Source organism: Sus scrofa, chromosome 5, assembly GCF_054392235.1.
Source record: "Sus scrofa isolate SSC_HxYL_T2T_F1_AM1 chromosome 5, Sscrofa_HxYL_maternal_Yorkshire_Landrace_v2.0, whole genome shotgun sequence".
Lineage (NCBI taxonomy): Eukaryota > Metazoa > Chordata > Mammalia > Artiodactyla > Suidae > Sus > Sus scrofa.
The window spans coordinates 98427425-98448393 of NC_139387.1; the positions used below are offsets into that span (position 1 = coordinate 98427425).

At 37.4% G+C, this 20969-nt stretch overlaps 1 long non-coding RNA gene across 7 annotated transcripts in view; it reads right to left on the reverse strand.

Moving 5' to 3' along the window:
• LOC146403579 (uncharacterized) overlaps positions 1-20969 on the reverse strand; it is a 408191-nt gene that overhangs the window by 149688 nt on the left and 237534 nt on the right. The window contains exon 2 of one of the 7 annotated variants that reach the window (XR_014804474.1): positions 3328-3438. The exons of the other annotated variants lie outside the window; for them this stretch is intronic. This is a non-coding gene — a long non-coding RNA (uncharacterized LOC146403579). Of the gene's footprint in view, positions 1-3327; positions 3439-20969 lie in introns of those variants that run through there. 7 annotated transcript variants of the gene reach the window in all.

A 20969-nucleotide genomic window follows, 5' to 3' on the forward strand; every position in this document is an offset into this window, starting at 1 on the left:
GACTAAGAGTACTCAGTTCTATCCTTTGATACTATCTTTATCTGTTGCAAGTCTATCACTCATTTTCTACATATCCTCTGTCATGCTTCTGCTCTCAATTTCTTGTAATCCATGGAAATAGCTGGATGTTTCATACCCCAGTGCTTCTTTCAACTCTTCCATTCAGCCCAGCACATTCTTCCACATTTGTCCCACAGGAACACTCCTGCTTAACTCTTAGAACTCAACTGCTGCTCCCTTTTACACTCTGCTCCCTCTCTTTTCTTTCTTGTATCTTTGATTTCTCTTTCTCCACTAAGTCTATATCCTTAGCCTCCATATTGAGGTAAGTCATTCTAAAGAAAAGTGAAAAAAAAAAAACAATGCTTTTCTTTTCTTTTTTTTTTTTTGTCTTTTGTTGTTGTTGTTGTTGTTGCTATTTCTTGGGCCACTCCCGCGGCATATGGAGGTTCCCAGGCTAGGCTACAATCGGAGCTGTAGCCACCGGCCTACACCAGAGCCACAGCAACGCGGGATCCGAGCCACGTCTGCAACCTACACCACAGCTCACGGCAACGCTGGATCGTCAACCCACTGAGCAAAGGCAGGGACCGAACCCGCAACCTCATGGTTCCTAGTCGGATTCGTTAACCACTGCGCCACGACGGGAACTCCGCAATGCTTTTCTTAAATGTTACTCATCAGATTACTACAATCTTCTCTTTCTTCCATATCTGGAAAGACATACATTCATCAGCTCTACTTTCTTTAAAAAGACTTGACTTGGAGCTTTTTTTAAATTATGAAATGGACATAGAAAATTTGGAAAAAATGTTTCAGAGTTAAAAGAAGAAATATACACCACTTGTAATTCCACCATGTAGAGAAAAATGCTGTGGTGATGCCAGGCAGTATACTGTTTCCTTAAGTGAGCAGCTCCCAGAGATGACTCAAGGTTTGAGGCTCAGTTACACCTCAGGTAGTGACTTTGGCCAAGTGATCTCATCTCTGTGCGCCTTCATTTCCCCTGCGCAAAGTATATAACAGGAGCCCTTCGGGGAATTGCTTTGAAAATTAAACAGTGTAAGGGCAAGCAAAATACTTATAGGATCTTGCACTAGTGAATAGAGCAATAACTATGTACACTTTTACAGTGGTATGCATACTTCTAGCCTTTTCTTTGCACATATATTTAATTTTGTTTTTGTTTTTTTGGTTTTGGTTTTTAGGGTCGGCATATGGAAGTTCCCAGGCTAGGGACTGAATCAGAGCTACAGCTGCTGGCCTACACCACAGCCACAGCAACGTGGGGCCTGAGCCTCATCTGCGATCTACACCACAGCTCACAGCAGTGCCAGACCCTTAACCCACTGAGCAAGGCCAGGGATGGAACCCACGTCCTCATGGATTCTAGTCAGGTTCATTAACCACTGAGCCACAAAGGGAACTCCTAAATAGTTTTTTATTTGGGATCTTGCAATCTGAATTGTTTAACGAGTTGATTTTTCACTTACAGTATTGGGTGTCTTCACTCCCTATGTCTGGATTTACTCTTCCTCGGATGGTGTAGGCACCCAGGCTGCAATTCAGCCCCTTGGCCAGAGACAAACCATGATCTCCAACAACATGTGAAGAGATCATCCCAAATTCTCACCTTGTTGAAACACTCCCTTAGTGAAACTTTTCTTAACTTCACCCACACTCCTCTCTTATCACTGTTTTCCACGTGTCTCAGTTTCCGACAAGACCTTTGTCTTCTGCCCTTAAACTGCTAAACATTGTCAGCACTTTTCCAGGACACCAAGTGCCTATTTCCTGCTTCATGGTCTACTTCTTCTCTTGCATCTATATACCACCTCCCCTTCAAACTTATGATTCTTAAAACTAACCTTATTTTCTTAAAAAAAAAATTTATTTCATTGTTTATCCAACTATAGTTAATGGTATCACCATCACACACCCAGCCATCTAAGCCATTTAATAACTTTTTTCTCTCATTCTCAAAGTAATTTACAGTGTATGAAACTGAACTTTTCAAAATTTTTCATACCTCAGAACCCATCTTTCAAATTTATTATTACTCCTATAGTTCCTATCTCAACCACTGGTACTAGAATCCACCTGGTTTCTCCAACAAATTTCTTCAATTTCTATCTTCACTTCTTTCTCCAAACATGGACTTCCTATTACTGTGACCGCCTTCTTACTTATTTTATCTCCTCTGCTATGCTTTGTCTGGGATGATTACACTTCTCTGAATGTGCTATTGCAATGGCCTCTTGCTGTAGGTTGAATTGTTTTTCCCAAAAATGTATGTCCACCTGGAATCTTAGGATTTGCCTTTATTTGGAAGTAAGGCTTTGCAAATGTACTTAAAGTAAGAATCAAGATGAGGCCATTCTAAATTAGAGTCTGAGTGTCCTGTAAGAGAGAAAAAGAGAGAGACATATACAGGGAAGAAAACCATGTGGAGATGGAGGAAGAGATCAGAGTGATGCTGCCAGAAGCCAAGGAATGCCAGGAGCCGGCAAAAGCTGCAGGAGACAGAGAAGATTCTCCCCTACAGGCCTCAGAGGGAGTGTAGCCTGTTGATACATTTATTAAATTCCTTACGCCATAAAGTTTGGGGTAATTTGTTATGACAGCTCTAGGAAACTAATATGACTCCCAATTAGTTTTCTCCATATATCTGCCAGAACCATCAGATCACACTATTTCTGTGATTGTTTTTCAGTAAAATACAAGCAAAGTTCTTCCTAATCTGACTCCTCTTCCGGTTCTTACTCTCCTGTACTCTTTATACTCCTGACCACCTGTGACCCCTGAACACAAGTTTTGTTCATATCTAAGTGCCCTTCTGAATTCTATCTCTCTTGCCAGGTTTTCTTCTTCATACTGTTAGTCATCTATCATAACTTAACCTGGGTATAACCTCCGCTGTACGGTCTCTCTTGACTCTGTCAAGTTCATGTTTGTCCATTTTTTTATTATATGTATCATGCATCATAATCATTTATATTCTCTCATTCATCTTTATAGTCCAATACAAAGTAGGTACTCAATATACACTGTTGAAAGAATTCCTTCTCCCCTAGAAATTGCACATAATTAAATATATATATACATTTTAATTCAAAAAAACAATTTTGAGTTTTTCCTCCTAATTTGCCCCCCAATCTTGCTAAGTTTTAAGAGTTCAACTCTCTTTCTCTTAAATGGCTTTCCTGCCTCCATAGGCCTGTTTTAAATTTTATTTCTTCTCCTACTATTAATAGGACCTTTCTTCACTCTCCATCATGAATGCTGTGCTCTAATCTCCTTAGATTTTGTACAAATCCTTAAATTCCTCTCATTTATGTCTGGGTCTTCACATCTTTGTTCTAGCGCTCCACTCCCAGTGAAACTGTCTTCTTCCTCCATGGGGCTCAGGTGTCTCCTCTTTGAGATTCTTCTCAGACCCTGGAGCGGGCATAAGGGAGTCCATTACTCTTTCTCCCATCTTCCCACAGATCTCTGTCCCAACCTTTTCATTAAATCACAGCACAGTGTTGCATGGTTGGTCTGTCTCTCTAGTCTCGAACTTTTCCCACCCAGATTATGGAAATTTGGGACCTTTTCTGTAGTCTGACTTCTAGCAAATAATAGGTGCTCAGTAGGTATTGTTTCAGGGTTGGCTAATCCTTCTTCTCTGATAAGGATTTTGCTAATTTGTTTTCAACCATAATATATAAATGTACAAACACATACAAGTGTACAATTGTGATGGTTTACTTTATGTGTCAACTTGGCTATGTCACAGTGCCTAGCTAGACGTCTCTGAATATATTTAAAGATGAGATTCATGTTTAAACTAGCAAACTTTGAAGAAGATTTTCCTTCATACTGTGGGTGGACCACATTCAATCAGTAGAGGGTCTTGAGAGGAAAAATACTGAGCTTGCCTGAGGAAGAGGAAATTCTGCCAGAAAATGACCTTCAGACACAAACTGTAACTCCTCCCTGGATCCTCAGCCTGCTGACCTACTCTGAAGATTTTGGACTTGGCAGCCTCCACAGTCTCATAAGTCAATTCCTAAAATAATTCTCTAACTGCACATCCTATTGGTTGTATTTTTCTGAGGAACCCTGATGCATAAAGTAGCCAAGACATACTTCCTTTCACCTGAAACATTTCATTTGTTCTCTCTCCACACAAAAGTTTCTAAAAATATAGTAACACAAAAGGAGTTACAGATAAACTCCATTAGCTTAGATTTGTAAATATTTATTTGTGAAGATGTGTTTGTGATCCAGCAGCCCTAAAGTCACCCTGAACTTGAGTTGGAATCCTGGCTCTAGTAGCTGGACGACCATGGTCAAGCCTTTTAGTTTTCTGCGACTTCATTTTAGAATGAGGTCAAACTACCTACCTTATGTGATTGCTGGTGTAAGGATTACATGATTTACAATGAAAACATGTAAAATGCTTAAAACAGTGCTTGACAAATAGTAAGTGCTCCATGAATGTTAACTGTCATGTTTATAAAGCCTGCTCTGTCTGCCTAATTGCTTCAATTTACTCATTTCCTTGTTAATTTACCAATGAGAAAAACTGGAATTATGTTTCTGTGTGGCTCCTCCAGTCTAGAAATTAATATATAATAATGTACTCATTATTATAAAATTCAATGATTAAATTTTTTTTATTTTGGATGGCTTATGTTTCTTGATGTAGTGACTGTGTATTCCTAGGGTGATTTTTTTGTTTGCTTATTGTTTTTAAAAAAAACTGTCTACTTTGATTCTACGGTATAGGAAATGTGAAAAGTTCACATATATACTTAAAAATGAAAGATATTTTCATTACTAAGGCCATAATCAAGATGGAAGGCATTAATTAAGTAATTACTTAAGGGAATAAAAATGTGTTTTTGAGTATGCTAACTAGTCTTCCTTACAGAGAGCAAGCTAGTGTTCTGTCTTAAGCTATAACATATGCATACACATAGGTAATTAGAGCCAATGCTGGATTTTCCTTACTTATGAAAGAAAATAGTGATTTAAAACAATTCAAAATAAATTTTGTCTGGCTTGGAATTGGACCACATGATTTAGGGGTAATTAGTGAATTTATTATGGAATCTGTATGTATGTTTTAAACCTTAATCTAGAACAAGAGAAAAATCAATCTTTATTTCTTAGCACAGTCCTGCTTATTATTTAAGAAACTATTTCAGAATTGTGTTAATAAGAGTAGAGTCAATCAGGAAGAAAGGAAAGAGAAAGTGTGTGTGTCTGTGTGTGTGTTTCACACACCAATCCCATAAGACATTGCTGTCTCCTCATTATTTTCTGTTTTCCACTGATGGAATTGAATTCCTCTTGCTCTTTCTTGATAAAGCATCATGTCCCGAAGGACATATACTAAATGTTGAAAGAAAACATTCTTTTTTTCCCCTCTGAGTGTGTGAGAGATTGATGATGAAGACACTTTCCTTCTCCTCTCATACAGTTCCCTCTTTAGATCATTACTAGTAATTTGACAATCAAATGCACTTGAAAGATGTAGATGAAACAATCTTCATTCTTTTTATCAGTGGCAAGTGGATCAAGAAACATACACAGATTTCACTGAAATATATGAATAACTGTATAAAAGACCTACAAACAAATGATAAACTGAGAATAAAGCAATAGCAACTAAAAGGGCCTCTGTTCCTGAAGTCACTTAAGTCATTTCCTGTCTTCCAATCAGGCTTCATTAAATCAATACAGATTGATGAGTGTTTATCTCTTTCTTGTTAATTTCCAGAAGAAAGATGCCTCATTTAAGGGGTAATCCTTACTTACATATACATATATTTGCATATGTATATATACATATGTGTGTGTATATATATATCACATGTAATTTTGAAAAATTCAAATTGTTTTAACTTGTTTTGACCTTGCATTAAACATCTGCTTTTTTTTTTTTTTTGGACTTCTGATAGGACAACCTCACTATAGTCTCATGAAAGTGGAATTGTTAAAGCATTTTGCAGAAGGAAAAAAATTCACTCTACAAAAAATAATTGTTTTTGAAGAGTTTTGCTTTTTTTTTTTTTTTTTTAAATTTAACACCAGGGTTCTTTGGTCAATCCAAATTATTTTTTAAAACACATAAATCACAAGTCCTATTGTGACATAGTGGGTTAAGAATTCAACTGAGCCTCAGCTTGCTGCAGAAGTGCAGGTTTGATCTCAGGCACAGCCCAATGGGTTAAAGGATCCAGTGTTGCCGCAGCTGTGGTGTAGGCTGCAGCTGCAGCTCAGATAAAACCCTGGCCCAGGAGCTTCTATATGCTGAGGGTATGGCCATTAAAAAAAAAAAAAAATCTAAATAATTTCTTACAAAACTATTTTGAATGGACAGAAATTCTCAGGTGGTATAATTTTTCTTTCACACCTTATCTTTTCCACCCCAAATTTTCTTCCATGTTTTAATAAAAACTGCTTAGAGTTACACTCCGTTGATACGATATGGTAAACACAGATTAACCTAAGTCTTCATTGTCAGCATTTCTATATGTAAAAATCAGTTTCATCTGAAGTCTTTGTGCTTTGGTATTAGGCTTGCTAACTAATGTAGATGCATCTGGTGAATTTTCTCAGCTTCGAAAGGACTTGAGAAAGAAACCAGAAACCCTTTGAAAAATGAGCCCACTAGATCCTGAGGTGGTTGTCTGATATCCTTGGTCAGCTTAGTTTGGCTGCTTTCCAGAGCCTGGAATGAGAAAAAGTTCCCCGGTAGTTCCATCAAGTCCTTCTTGTAAATGACCCGTGGCATGTCTTTAACTGGACTCTCTGCATATCCCTGCTTTTTTAATCCCCACCTCCGACTCACCCCAACTTTTCTCTCTTTACTTCCAACCTAAGGTTGTGTTAACACTTTCGGGGCTGAAATGGCATAATTTTATCAAACCCATTTTCCTCTGATAAGTGGAAACTTACTGCTATGTCCCTTAATGCCTAACTTCTACTCAGGCTTTTTCTCTAATGCTCATTTCTCCTTCAGTGCAAAAGGAGTTTTCCTGAATGCGTTCAACAGATGCTCCTTCCCAACGCAGTCTTTTCAGAGCACTGGAAAGTGCTCTATTGTGGAGCCTAGCAGATATGCTTGAATATACAAACACAGCAGCACTTCTTTTCTTTATTGACTTGCACTGAAATCTGTGCCTCTACTAAATACAACACTTCCCCATCCCAGGATCAGGCTGCCCATGTGCTAAGACATTTGTGTCTCCTTTAAATGCATCAAAACTTCCCAGGTTTGCCTCCAACAATATTTTAACAGATAACACACTGCCAAAACCCGATCAAATGCTTTCCAAATCTTCTCAACAGCATTACTGATGACAGATGGTTAGCCTCCACGTTTCACCAAACCGTGGGACAGTATTAGAAATAACACTGCTTCTATATGATTACGTAGGAAGACAGCATATGTAATTCCTGGTCAACTCCTGACCCCTGCAAGAATGTAAACATTTAGAAGAGTTCCAGAATACTAGAAGAAATGTAATTGTACATGGTTTTATGTGAACTATTTACTTACTGGTCGCCTTCGTGGAAGGGGAATTATTTATTTGCTTGTCTTCTCATAGGAATCATAAGTGTCATTCTACTATATTTATAATGCCCATTCTCAGAGGTTACCAAAGAAAGGCAGCTAATTTTTCATGAGTGAAAATGCTCTGAAAATAGATGTACTGAGGTCCTGAAAATGTAACTTCTCAGAAGTCTGTTTTAGTTTCCAGTTAGGAATTTTTAAACAAGAGATAAAATGACGTACTGTTCTGTTTTGTTTTTTAAATTACTGTTGGGTTCTCTGTCAGTGCTAGTACTTGATCTGTAAGTATCAGAAAGACCACTAATATTGCACAAAATGTGTTACTAATGTACCTGCTTATGTAAAAAATTTAAAATGTGTAGGATAGTTATAATTTAAATAAATCTTTTGGGTGCCAAAATATGCTAGGCTGTTAAGTAACTTATCATGGATGCAAGGAATGGTTGTCATATCCCTAGCTCCTTAAATATTGCCCAATACTACCTTCCTAGCTATAAACCCCTGAAGGTGAGATTATGTCTGCTCTGTTCATTTTTGTATACCCATTGACAAGAACAGAATCTAGTGCATAATAGCTACTCAATAAATGTATTACTATTCAGATGAATAAACAGATGGATAAAAGGTCGGATTTATCTAGCTAAAACATTTTATAACATTCATCTTTTTGTGTTTAAAATTTATTTTATTGAAAATTGTTTTGCCATACCCATAGCATGTAGACAGTCCTGGCCAGGGACTGAACACGAGGCCCACCTGTAACCAGAGCCATAGCAGTGACAATGCTAGATCCTTAACCTTCTGAACCATGAAGGAACTCCACATTAAAATTTTTTAAAAGAATAACATAGTGAGAATTAGTATACATTATCGGTAAAGGTCCAGCTTTAGCTCTGGTTATACTTAATAGCTTTATAAAAGTGGGAAGTTCTTAAAAACGAGTCCAATTTCTTCATTTTTATTATTTATTTATTTATTTATTTTGCTTTTTAGGGCTGCATCTGCGGCACATGGAAGTTCCCAGCTAGGGGTCTAAGCAGAGCTATAGCCACCGGCCTATGCCATAGCCACGGCAACACCAGATCCAAGCCGCGGATTCTTAACCCACTGAGCAAGGCCAGGGATCGAACCTGCGTCCTCATAGATACTAGTCAGATTTGTTTCTGCTGAGCCACATCAGGATCACCCCACTCTCTTCATCTTTAACATGGAAGCAGTAATGCTTCCTACATCATAGGAAGAGACAGACAATATTACTATGGTGTTAAGCACACTGGCTCTAGGTACAGATTTCTTGTATTTGAATCCATGTCCTAATAAGAGCTATGTGTCTTTGCTAAAGATCTTTATGTGAATTTAGTAAGTTGATACTTTTAAAGCTGTAGCACCTAGGGCCCAGCAAACACTTAAAACAAATGCTAGTTATTTTCATTGTACAATACTATTTTTTTCTTTCTTGAACCAAATGATGTTTTTTGTTTGATTTTTGTTAGTGTGATTAGTTCAAAAGAAAAAAATCAGTAATTGTAATTTAAGAGCTGTAAGTATGAATTCATCAGTCACATTGCAAATATGAAATAAAAGGACTTTGAGGTAGGAGCAGTGATGGAAAAAATAACCTGTTAGTATAATATGACTTTAAAGAAAAAGTTTAACTTGTTTCCTCTATCCATGTAGTCATCTGCTTCACTTATTCATTTATTCATTTGATCAGTTACTTATTCAACAATATGTATTGGGCCTCGACTCTGTGACAGGCACTACTGCAGTAAATATAATTAGCAAATAAACAAATCACAGTCTTTGACAGTACTTAGGGACAAGTATGTGCTGTGTGTGTGTGTGTGTATGTGTAGAAAACAATAATAAGCAAAATAATATACATTTTATCTAGTGCTAAAGTAGGTTAATTTCAAGTCAAGCCTGTTCTTTCTTTCTTTCTTTTTTTTTTTTTTTAAGGGGCATATGGAGGTTCCCAGGCTAGGGGTCCAATTGGAGCTATAGCCGCTGGCCTACACCAAAGCCACAGCAATGCAGGATCTGAGCTGCATCTATGACCTACACCACAGCTCAAGACAACACCGGATCCCTGACCCACTTAGCGAGGCCAGGCAATGAACCATCATCTTCATGGATGCTAGTTGGGTTCATTAACCACTGAGCCATGATGGGAACTCCCAATAATAATTATATTTTTTAAGTTTTTAAAAAAATTAGGATAGAAAGAATTCATAGAAGATAATTTCCTAGTGTTCTTTTCACATAAATAAGACACTGGCAAAATTTTATGGATTAATTTAACAATTATTAATTTTTCCAAACACGCTTTTGGGCAGTGAGGATATATCTGCAGGGAAGCTGACAAAGTTCCTGCTGTGATAGAGGTAACACTCTAAGGGGTATAAATTTTGTGGACTTCATTTGGTTTATCTGATATATTAGAGTATTTTATTTATCTCATATTCTCTAATTGCCATGTTTCTGGAAAATGTACACCAAAAATGGTTTAAAAAACTTTCTGCATTGAAAAATAAATAAAATGAAACAATTAATGACAAATCGGGAAAATATTTTCAATCTATAACACAAAGATTAAAATTCATCATAAAATTTCTTTAAAATGAAAAATACTAATAATGGACAAGTCAATGAAAATAATGTAAATAGCCCTAAAACATGGGAGTGAGATGCTTAAACTCTCACAATGATGGATTTGCCAATGAGATCCACAGTGAGATAACATTTTCTACTTATCAGACTGCCAAATATCAGGGACTTTGACCATTAACTTTTTGGCAAGGTTCTGGGGAAACAGGCACTTTCATTTATTGTTAGTGGGATACAAAATGCCATTCTAACAGAGTTTGGAAATATCCAGTAAAATATATGTCTTTATTCTTATATCTAGCAATTCCTTCTAAGAATCCACCTTTTGATCCCCTTGTAAATGTACAAAATGATACATGTACAAGGATACTGATTTTAACAATATTTAAAATAACAAAAGTCTAGAAATAGCATATGTCCATCCACAGTGAATTGGCTCAATAAATTATAATGTGTCCACATAATAGGGTACCAATCCTCTGTAAAATGTGATGAGGAAATCTCATTTGATTTGAGGTGACTCCAGAGTATTTAGTTAAGTGGGAAAAAATGCAAAAAATGCAAGAGTAAAGGTGGAGGAACTAGGATGGAAGCAAGATTTCTTTGGAAATACACTGATTTTATTTTCAAATGATTTAATGTTTTACAAAACTTTAAAAATAAAATTTTAAAAATAATCACTAAAAACTGAATAGAGATTAAATAAACGATCCTAATTTTATATAATGTGGAAAACACAGAAAAATGATTATTTCGTGTGATTTAAAGTTCAGGTTTTTTTTATGATATAACCCTAAATAAGACGTATCCTCTTACATCTTCAGTAGACAAATTTCTATTTAAGAAATATTTGACTGAATTCAGTAGACTTTTGTTTTTAGTAGTTCTATTGTTATTTTGAATATTGTTAGTTTTTTAGGAGTCTCTATTTTCAGTACATGAAAAAAATTATAAAGTCAAACATTAATTGAAAACCTGTAATTTGAAATGTGAACTGGCAAACACTATAAAATCATCAATAATTTTTAAATTTTTTTCTGATATTTAGCTCTGTCCACTAGATAGACCTGGAAGCAATGACAACAACTGCCACAGGCACCCCAACACCAGACTGTGGTTTCTACATCCCATTTAAAAACACTTTATTAACTAAGTCTGTAATATAAATTGCATAGTTGCCTATTTTATTGACCTTTGTCTTTGCACTCATATTTCTGTCATGAAGATCCTTTTTATTTTTATATATTTAAATTTATTTTTTTCTATTAAGATTTCTAGATTTTTTACTCACAATTAAACCTTTCTTCCCCTAAAGTTATAAGAAAGTGATTTATGTTTTGGTCTAGTATTTCTATGGTTTTATCTCTGATATTTCATTTTACACATCTGTAGAGTATTCTGGTGTTTGATTAGAGGTGTGGCATTTGATTACAGGTCCAGGATCAATTTTGCCTTTTTTCTAGCTGGCTGCCCAATTGCCTCACTACCATGTATTTTTGTCCATCTGTCTGAAGATGCTACCTTTATCACATGCTGAATTTTCATATATATTTGGATCTATTTCTTCATTTTACATTGTGTTCTGTTGATCTTTCTATTAATCTACTATTTTAGTATACAAGCTTTGCAATATGATTTAATACTTGGTAGAGTTAGTACCAATAATAGCTCTACCATTTTTTCATAGCTTTCCAAAATATTTTTACTTTAAAATTTTTTCCTATGCACTTTTGAATAACCTTTCTTAGTTCCAAAACAAAACAAAACTGTAACAACGATCAACAAATGATAGCCCTTTCCTCTCAAAAAAATCCATAACAGGCTTAAGAACATGGCTTAACTTTCTTTTGATGAATTATGATTTTGTGTCTTTCAGAACTGCTTTAAAAATTTCATTGTAAAAGATATGAGTATCTCCTATTAAGTACCTCTAAGAGTTATTAATGCTGCAAAGTGATCCAAACTTAGTGGTATAAAACAACCATTTTTTTAGGCTCATGGATTCTGTGGCTCAGGAATATGGGAAAAAAGAATGGTGCTGGCTTGCTCCCTTCTCCCTGTCATCAACTAAAAAGAATCAAAGACTGAGGTATCTCAATTGTTGGGGACAAGAATCATCTGGAGGCATCTTCATTCACACATTTAGTGGTTGAATCTGAATGTTGCCAGGAATTTCGGCTGGGCTGTCACCTAGAAGCCTATATATGGCTTTTCTATCATCTGGGCTGACTCATGGCATGGTGATCTTGCACATCTCACATGGTGCTCAGGGCTCCCAAGGCAAGTGTCTCAAGAGAACCAGATGGTAGTTGTATCACCTTTGATAATCTAGCTTTAGAAATCACATAATATCACTTCTATCACAGTCACAAACACACCCAGTTCCAGGCAGTGGGGCATGAATCCCACCTCTTTCGATAAAAGCAGCATCTAAGTAATATTTTAATTCTTTGTGGGATGCTACTAACAAGGGATTAATTTTCAAAATATACCAGCAGCTCATACAGCTCAATATTAAAAAACAGCCCAACCAAAAAATGCACAGAAGATCTAAAGAGACATTTCTTCAAAGAAAACATACAGATGGACAATAGGCACATGAAAAAAAGCTCAATATTTTAATTATTAGAGAAAGGCAAATCAAAAATGTAATGAAGTACCACCTTACACCAGCCAGAATAATCATCCTCAAAATGTCTACAAACAATAAATGCTGGAGAGGGTGTAGGGGAAAAGGAACCCTCCTACACTGTTGGTGGGAAAATAAGTTGGTGCAGCCACTATGGAGAACAGTCTGGAAGTTTCTTAAAAACTAAAAATAGTTACCATATCATCCAGTTATCCCATTCCTGGGCATACATTCAGAGAAAACTATAATTCAAAAAGACACATGTTCCCTAATGCTCATACCAGCACTATTCACAGAAGGCAAGACATGGAAGCAACCAAAATGTCCACTGACATAAATAAATGAAGATGTACTGTGAATACATGCACACACACACACACACACACACACACACACACACACAATGGAGTATTACACAACCACTGAAAAAGAATGAAATACTGCCATATGCAACAACATGCATGGACCCAGAGATTATCATCCTAAGTGAAGTAAGCCAAAGACAAATATCATACGATATCTCTTACATGTGGAATTAAAAATAATGACACAAATAAACTTATTTACAAAACAGAAATAGAATCACAGACAGAGGAAAAAACACTTAGGATTATCAAAGGGGAAAGGAGTGGAAGGGATAAATTAAGAGTCTGGGATTAATATATACACACTTCTATATATAAAATAGACAACAAGTACCTACTGTATATATAGCATAGGGAACTACACTCAGTATCTTGTAATAATCTGTAATGGCAAATAATCTGATTACGTCACTGCACACCTGAAACCAACACATCATTGTAAACCAATTACACTTTAAAGAATAAAAAAAAAAGAGGATGTGAGATGAAAGACATTGTTGAAGTCATTCTTTAAAAAGACAATGAGCCAGAGGATTTTTTAAAACTTTTTTGTCTGTTGCCTTTATGGATTGGGCTTTTCCTTTCATTTTGTATCCTAACTAGCTGTTTATTATTTAACAAATGTTACTGATTTCTGTATATGACTTCTATTCTCTACAACCTTATTGAATTCTGTCACTTTCCTTTTTTTATATTTGATTCTTTTGGGTTATCAGTTATACAATCAGATAATCAGCAAAAAGAGTTTTACCTCTTGTATTCCAATTTTTGAGTTTTTTTTTTTTTTTTTTTACTCTAAATTTTTACTCTTGCGTGTTGGCTATGAGCCTTAATTTTAAATGTAATGGTGACTCTGGGATATCCTTGCCTTCTTCCTGACTGTAGAAGAAATGCCTCTTTGTTCCCATTAATTAAAAATGCTACAATTGAAAAGACAATATTTTATCCACAGTTTCCCCCTTTTTAAAGTTGTTCTATGGTGTTTGATATGTAAATAATCATTACCATCACATTTTCATTCTGAACCACATTCTTAACTATTATAAAGTACCTGTCTTTTTCTTTCTCCTTTTTTTTTAAAAAAAATACTTTTTGGTCTTATTTCTACATGATCTGATATTAAGATCACCACTCTTGATTTTCTTTTATAGCTGTCTTTCCTTAAACACCCTGTATATGTTGCTCCACTGTCTTCTGGCATTAAAAGATACTGTTTGAAAAGTCTAATACTGTCCTAGCCTGTTTGGGCTACTTTAACAAAATACCAGAGACTGGAATAACAGAAATTTATTTCTCACATATCTGAAGACTGGAAATCTAAGATCAGGGTATCAGCATGGCTGGGTGAGGGCCCTCTTCTGGACCGCAGACTTTCTTGTTGTATCCTTACATGGAGAATCAGCTAGGAATGCTTGTAAGAGAATTAATTCCATCTGTCAGAGCTCCGCCCTCATGACCCAATCACCCCAAAGGTCCCACCTCCTAATACCATCATACTAGGTATTTGGATTTAAGGTATGAATTTTTAGGGGGGTTCCAAACATTCAGCCAATAGCAGATATGAGACTTTTTTTTCCTTTATGAGAGTATTGATGTTATTGTCTATCCAGTGAACTTTTTCTTTAAAGCCCAATAATTTTATTAGGCTATGTCTTGGGGCCAATTTGTCTTGGTACACATATTCAATTTAGGGATTCACATACTTCAGTCCAAACATTTAAAAAATATATTTTGTAATATTAATTCTCTTTCATTGTTTTTCTTCCTTGGAAATGTCAACTATGCACATACTAAATTTCCTTTGTCTTCTATATCTGCCATTTAAGATTTATTTGCTTCCATCTCCTTGCTTGTTTTCCTTATTTCTATCTGTCAGACCCTTAACTAAAGTCTTCATGTCATTTTTGTTTTCTTTATTTTTGAAATAACTTTGTCCTTTTCTTTTCCTGAGTTCTGTTAATTCAATTTTTCCTTATCTGGTTTTCTAGCCATTTCTTCTCATAGTCTGACTGTTATTCCAGAATTTTTGTATTTCTGCTTTGTAAACATTCTTCACAGTTGGAAATAATTCGGTTATTTTTTAAAATTCTTATTGGAATATTGGATTATAATTTTTAACCTGTTAAATAGCACAGAAGTCTTTTTAGTGACTGTTCCTTTGTATCGGAACATTTCTCTATATTTTCAAATTTTTTTCTTAGCTCTTTTTCTATTTTTTGTCTTTTTTCTTTTTTGGATATAAATGAGAGCAAAATGTTCCTGGATGTGAGCATGAAATGGAGTGGGGTGGGAGCCGGAAGGGCTTACCTGAGTCACAACTTTTGCTAGAAAGGTATGGACACCAGTATAATATGGAACAGATATCTCAGCCAACTATCTCAGTTTTTAGAAAAAAAAAAAAAAAAATCAGGAGTGAGTGTATGTTGAAGAACAGCCCTGGGCTCCAAAATCTTTCCTTGTCGTGTGGTACTTTTATGTCAGCATCCTTCTGTTGCTGCTCGGAATCTAACTTGCCTCTGGAGGGCTTCCCCCTCCAGTCCGGTGTCTCCTCTGTTTATTTTGTTGGCCACTGCTACCAAGGGACACAAGTCTTGCTTTGCTATGATCCACTTACTTCTAGAAAGTGGATTTTTACTGGCATTTTCTAAATATACTCTTCTCTGCACTCATCTCTAGGCAATGCTCAGCCTTCCTTCTGTTCTCAGTGCTCAGGCCCAAATGCCTTTCAATGCTGTTTGAAGCATTTTGCCCAGAGTTTGGGATCTTTGCCTTGTGGAGAGCAGATAACGTATTTTGGTGTTGGTTTCTGGGATGGGCCCCTGCAGTGTCAACACTTTCCAATTTTCCCAACCACTGCATCACAGCTGCTCTGGGGCCTTCCTGCCTGGCTCTGCTGGTCTCAGTTGCTTTTGGCAGCATGACGTTTGTGGGTTTTCTTTGTCTCCTATTTTAAGTGAAAATAGAGCTTGTGATGCTGTTGTTGTTCTTTTTCGTTTCATTACCTTTTTGCTCTATTTCCAGGAGAAGCAGAGAGATTCAGAACTAAGCTGCTATCATGCTCTTCCAAATGACAACATGATTATTTTTGCCGTAGTGAAGAAATGAAGGATATTCCCACTTAAGTCAAGTAAATAAAGAATGGACTGTTCCTGTGGAAAAATGAGATTCTCTGAAAGATAAATCCCTGAGCAAAGTGTATTCCCCACTGGTGAATTTTCAAGATGTGCTCTGGACATAATTGAGAGAGAGTAGCTCGATAAACTTATTAGATAAGCAAATCTATGCAGAGAGTCTGTCATTCCCTGAGAAATGAAACTGGGTAGAGGAAAAAGAATCAGATTTACATGTTACAAAAATGCTGTTCTTTATTTTAATCGACAGAATTGGATTAGACTCCAGCATCAGCATGAATTTCCCATTGTTTTCTTTTTATATTAACTACAGGAGACTCATTAGAATTTCATGGATGTAATTGTTTCTGGGTTACATCCTCAATTAATGACTATAATTGAAAGATCGGATAGGACTGGGATAACGTGACTGTAATTTAAGTGTAAGACGTCTGAGCCTCTATTTACAATGCATTTGTTATTTTTTTCTTCCACTGTGGAGGAGTATTTACGAGAGGCAGAAATAAAGGCATTTCAAACAGCAATGTCTCAATCAAAACAATGTGTGTATCGTGTGCTGGGTGTTGTTTTCCTGGGCTGGTGTGTGACTCTGCAGCCCTCCGCAGGATGCATGTGCATAAAAAGAGCTTGTACTCAGCTCTTCAGGGAGGACTTGAGGGAGGAGAACAAGCTTCAGCAAAGGGGAGGTGGAGGAGAAGGCTGCCTCTGTCCTCCTTTATGTCCTATGAGAACACTGTTCAAGCCCAGCACTGCAGCCTGTGCGTGCCAAGGACTCCCTCATCAGTTTCGATTATGTCAGGGGGAAAGAAAAGAGGACCCTCCCCCGGTCTCCTAATTATGGCTCTTTTCTGCTTCCCTCTCCTTGTATTTCCCCCTAGAAGTAGATATTAACCCTATTGGCTTTTTTGAGCAGTGCATCACTGATTAGCTACACACAGGCTTTGAGAGCAGCTGCAAGAGGCAGCTGAACAAGTATCTGGGGTTAGTCGGATTTGCTCCAGTTTCTGGAGACACAGAAGTCTATGGACTGGAGGTTTGGGGTTCAAAGCCATCTGCTGTATCTCCACTGCGGTATCTCCACCTGAAGGTAGATGTGGAGTGTAGCTTGTTATGTGCCCTTTTCAATGGTAATAGTAATGGCCTTTCTTTGATCTGGCGGGGATGGCAAAGAGCTACAGGATTGAAGATGTGGTAGATGAGCTGGAGAGGCCAAGATGTGTGGACGGACTAAACCACCTTGAAAAGAAAAAAGGAAGTGGGACAATAAACAAGTAGGACTAGAGAGTTAGGAGACAGAGAGGATAGGAACGGAGGGGCCACAGATGCAGACATGGCTGAACAATATTAGTAACTTGACAACTATGTGTCCCCTTTAGTAACTCGCACGCTGATACTGTGAGCTGAGGAGTATTTCCTAATATATCGCCTTTGCTTTAGAAGCTCAAGGGTGGTACTTGCTAGCATGCTCATTATCAGAGCCCACCACAGACCTATAGGAATCAGAACTTCAGGGTATGGTCCCAGGAAGCTGCATTTTTCCAAGAGCCTAGGTGATTCTGACAGATGCTGGAATCTGAGAACAACCAGGCGGGAGGTGGTGGAAAGCAGAAGGGATGAAATGGTAGTGGGGGGCCAGGGAAGGTGGCTGGGGGAGCCGACTGAGGTCAGACTCAACCGGCACATATTCAATCCTTATATTTGGCGCGGGGGGGGGTGGGGGCTGGCAGGCAGAGGAGTTAGGTATCTTCCTGTAAGTTGTGCATCTGCTAAGTGGCACAGGGGTGGTTTATACATCTAAGTCCAAGGCCCGCTCCTTTGTACTGAGCTTAAGTCAAGAAGGATAGTGTTAGAATTTGGAAAGCAGGTTATGGGAAGAAAGCAACATGGCTAAGGATCCAGGCCTCGAGTTTGTGTTGAAATAGGGACACTTTTCAGGAAAATGGTGTGGAGGCAAAATATGTTCCATTTTCTTTAAGCTCATATTCTAAATCCTTTTTTTTCCCCTTCCTTCACGAACATTTTTGAGCATGGTTGCATATTGTCTGTAAAGTCATACACTCATTTTTTGTTGTTCCTAAAATGATGTTTTTTAAAATTCCGCATGGTTCTAACTCATAATATTGTAAAACCGTCATTTTGACATGTTAATTATGGTATTCTAGTACACATTAGCAAATACCCAACTAATAATTTCTCAAGAAATCTACCTGTATACTACTTACAATTACCTTGCCAGAAGTACTACACACTCTCAACTGTGGATATAACACTTTTTTTAGTTTTATCTTCTGCTCATTCTGATGCCTCTTTCCACTGCCCCGCTGAGCCTTGCCATCTAGTAGGATGATGATCTCAAATCACCGTGTTTACTAGATTGGCTTGTTCAGCACTCCTTTCCCAGTGGCACAGCTTGGGTCACCCTCTCTCTTCTGTATCTTTTCTTGTCTCTCTCTCCATTTGCCGCTGAGCTTCTCCTCCAGTTTTCCTTTCTGGCTTAAATTTACCAATGAGATTTGGTTCTCTCTGCCTTTAGTGGTCCGACAAGCTCCTCTCTCTCTTCCCCTACTAAATGTGACCTTCTGATGAATAGCCTTCAATTATAATGCCCCTTATTGACATGGTGTCTGTAAAATGTTTGACTGATAAATAAATTAATAAATGATTTTCAGGCCACTGAATAATGCATTCTAGGTGGCTTTTAAATGCCCAAATGACATGCATTAAAAATGAACAAATAAATATAATACCAATACTGATTCGGTCTATGAAGAAAATAAAACAGAGTAAAGTATGAGAGAGAGAGAGAGAGAGAGAGAGAGAGAGAGAAAGAGAGAGAGAGGGAGAGAGAGACAGAGGGGGGATTGAGAGTCTGAGGAAGTGCCTTAGGTTAGTATGGAAGCTCATCAATCTAAGATCTGCAGGGTGGATCTGCAGCTGGAGACCCAGAGAGTGGCCAGACCTGCAGTTCAAGTCCACAGGCCTCCACAGCAGAATTCCCTCTTACTTGGGGGAGGTCGATATTTTGTTCTATTCAAGTCTTCAACTGATTGAATGAAGTCCATCTACATTAGGAAGGGAAATCTGCTTTACTCAAAGTTCACTGGTTTAAATGTTAATCTCATTCAAGGAATCCTCACAGAAACAGTCAGACTAACATTTGGCTACCTATCTGGGCACAGTGGCCCAACCAAACTGGTACATACAATTAGCCATCACATGTTTCTTATAGGACAAGATGAAGAAAGAAACCAATTTTTCCACTTTAAGAAATTATTCAAGGGAATTTCCGTCATGGCTCAGTGGTTAATGAACCCAACTAGTAACTGTGAGGTTGCGGATTAGATCCATGGCCTCACTCAGTGGGTTAAGGATCCGAGGCTGCCATGAGCTGTGGTGTGGGTTGCAGATGTGGCCTGGACCCCACGTTTCTGTGGCTGTGGTGTAGGCCAGTGGCTACAGCTCTGATTCAATCCCTAGCCTGGGAACCACCACATGCCGTGGGTTTAGCAGCCCCACCCCCCAAAAAAGTTCCTCTGCATTTCATCGTAAATGGATTTCTATGTAGGCATTTTTGGTGTTACCAGTAAATTTAGCCACCTTAGAATTAACAATCTCCTTCAATAATGGTTATATCTATTAAAGGCTTTCCTGAAATAAATGTTCAAAGTAGAGTAATCAAAGAACAAGAGAACAAAGACTAGGTCAGGATAAGAAGAACAGAAAGGAAAGGACTGATAGAAATTTACTGATGAGATTCCCTAGTAAAACAGCAGATACAGTTAGTAGTAACCTAAGACCTTTTGCTGAGGGATGGGGTGATGAGTTTTTTTTTTCAAGAGAAGTTTTAATGGATCTGCACTTCATGCAGATGAGTAATGTAGGTGAACCTTATCAGCATGCTGAAAACTTACAATTATCCAAATTACACAAAGCCATCAAATGTGTGGAAATCAAAACAACAGAAAGAGACATTAATTCCCATTCTGTTCCCTAGCATTCTAAGATTTTACTTACATTTGTGATAGAAAGATACTTCAACCTTGAAATTAGGCAGAGAACCCACTATGGTAATTTTGTCACACATTCACTATTTAATTGCTGTAAAGATGATCTAGGTAAATGTACAACAGTGAAATATGCATGTTTTTAGTGTGCAGTCCAATTTCATTTATGTCTTGCATGATGGATTCAGAATTTCAGATCATTCTAGTTAACAGAAAGAGTGTTAATTAAGATCAGTTTAATAGTGGTGTTTTTGGAGAACTAAAAAAAGGTTTAATTCAAGCATAGAAAAGCTACAGTGCTTTGAAAATGAATGTATTAGATATGAAATATGTCCTGAACAAGTCTTCCTTCACACACTGGATTCCTGTATTTTCTGAGTTTGAATCCATCTGTCAAATCCACAAACGACAGATGGATTCCATTTTCTCCCTCGCATCTATCACCAGCCTCTACATATACCTGTGACATCAGTAGCTTAAGACAGTGGCTGCCAACCAGGGTCCTGGAGTACCATTAGGGAGAGAGGCCCTTGAAAATGTTGGCTTTTTGCTGAATTGGAGAACAGCAGAAGGGTCCCTCTCTTAGTTCCGACTGAGCCATGTTGCAATTACAATGTGGCTGCAGGGACCACTTGCTATATGTCCCAACAATGTCTCATTACC